This window comes from Adiantum capillus-veneris, chromosome 8 (assembly GCF_014529385.1).
Source record: "Adiantum capillus-veneris isolate H3 chromosome 8, ASM1452938v2, whole genome shotgun sequence".
NCBI classification, from domain to species: Eukaryota; Viridiplantae; Streptophyta; class Polypodiopsida; order Polypodiales; family Pteridaceae; genus Adiantum; species Adiantum capillus-veneris.
Genome location: NC_140938.1, coordinates 45,681,668 through 45,684,000, shown reverse-complemented (window position 1 = coordinate 45,684,000; position 2,333 = coordinate 45,681,668).

Here is a 2,333-nt window from a genome sequence, read left to right as displayed (position 1 = left end):
GAAATAGCTAGCAGCAAGTTCAAAAACTGAAGCAGGATATAGGGACACAATCTTTGCAGCATAGTATTACTGAAAACGAGTCAGCCTAGACAATTCAAACACTGGAAGTGAATTTGTCAAAGCTTGAAACAAAGAATAGACAGTTAATTGAAGACAAGGTAGAGGCTGTGAGAAATGCTGACAGATTTGAGACTATGCTAAGAACGAAGAGGGTCAATTTCAACGCGCTACTGACTAGACACACTGCATTGAAAGCCTCTTTAATAAAGAGGTATATATATATAATAGCTTGGTTGATATTATAAATCCAGAAGGCAATGTTACTCTGGATATGAATAATCTGAAGGCACTTATGGAGACCATGTAGAGCGATTTGCAAGATATGCTTTCTGAATATAACAGTGCTTTAGCAAATCAAGATATCCATGACTATATTGATAAGCAGAATAAACTTGATGAGGATTCTGAGAAAGCAGAAGAGAAGGACAAGGAAGGGGAGGAAAAACCAACAGACAAACCTAATGATAATAAACTTTCCTCCTTCCCCACCTTCAAGTTCTGGTGCTGGTGGATCAACTACCATAGGGGGAAGTTAGCCCAACAAAGACCAGCCAGACCAGCACAAGGGCCAGCCAGACCATCAGTCGGGAGACCAGCGGACTCATGATCATCAACCAGGCAATGAATAGAAAAACAACACTAGAAGCTCTCTAGTACACCAGTCACAACATAATCTAGATGGGAAAGGAAAAGCCAAAGCTATGACTGAGACCTTAAAGGGTGATGAGAAACATTCATTACAACTCATCACACTGAACAAAATATTGAGACATCAATAAGCTCCTATTACTAGGATGTATTTAGAAGATGATGTTCTTCTCTCTGATCTGGAACGCTTTCAAAGGCTATATGTTGGCACCAAAGAAATGATTCAGCATTGGAAATCAGTTGCCTTCCACGATCAAGAATTGTGTCAACTGCCTCTGCATCACAACAAAATTGAGCTACTAGAAAGGATACCTGAGTGGGCACTGACTTTTGATGATAGTCGATGCACACTAGCATCGACAGTCCACTGCAAACCAACATTATCTAGCCCTTGAATAAGATCTACTTCTTGGGAATAGGCCTTCATACAAGTGCATGAAGGAAGTTAGGAATCGACTAAAAGAAGTTCTACTTCAGAAGAAAATTTCCAGGGGAGTTTTGGACCGGGGGATGCAGGCTATTATTGAAGATCAGACTTCCAGCAGTAAAGGACCTTGGACTCAAATGATAGTAGGGGAACATGCAATTGCTCTCTAAAGACTCTTTCAGCTAGTCCAGGTGACTCAAAAGATGATGCAGCAAGAGAACCAGGCGTTGGAATTAGGGTTATAGAGAAACACACATAGCTTGGAGAAGACGAAGGAATCTCAAGGCACACAATAGAGAGTGTGTTACTTAGTGTGAAATGGAAAGATTGGTAGACCTAGACTGATGGGTGTATATACAATGCACGGGGGAAAAACCTCCTAAAGAGGAAAAAAATGCCCCGACGGTCCTAGTGTGTTCACACACATCACTACCACATGTATATGGTAACAAATCACCCTGGAGTGATGCGGTGAACGAGAGTTGGCACATGAGTAAAGGGAAGTGCCATGCCCTGAGGACATGATTAGTCCATAAAGAGGAGTAAGCCCAAAGCTTTGCAGAAAGCTTCAATCTTCTCACGAGACGATGCCTTTGTGAAAAGATCTGCAAGGTTGTCCTGTGTTGGCACATAAGCCAAGCTGATCTCTCCTACTAAGAGCCTTCCCTTGACATAGTGGTAATGCACCTCAATGTGCTTTGTGCGAGCATGAAAAATTGGGTTCCTCGCAATTGCCAATGCGCTCTGACTGTTAGTGTAGATAGTGTTGGCAGTGTCCTGTCCAACACCCAAATCAGCCATAAGGCGTCTGAGCCATACACACTCAACCGTAGCTGTGAAGACTGCCTTGTACTCAGCCTCACAACTCTAAGTGGCCATGGTAGGTTGCTTCTTGCTCAACCATGATATAAATGAACTGCCAAGCATGAAAAAAAAACCACTTGTGGACACTTGCGTGTCAAAACAACCAGCCCAATCTGAGTCAGAAAAAGCATGTAAGTCTGGTGGCAATGATCCCCCTTGGGATAAAACAAGCCAAGATGTAAAGTGCCACTAAGGTAGCAAAAAATTCTCTTGACATCCTGCCAATTCTTAGACCCTGGGCTATGCATAAATCTGTTGACCTGTGAGACTAAAAACTAAATATGTGGCCTCGTGTTGCATACATAAATGAGGCAGCCAATAGCAGTTTGGTAAA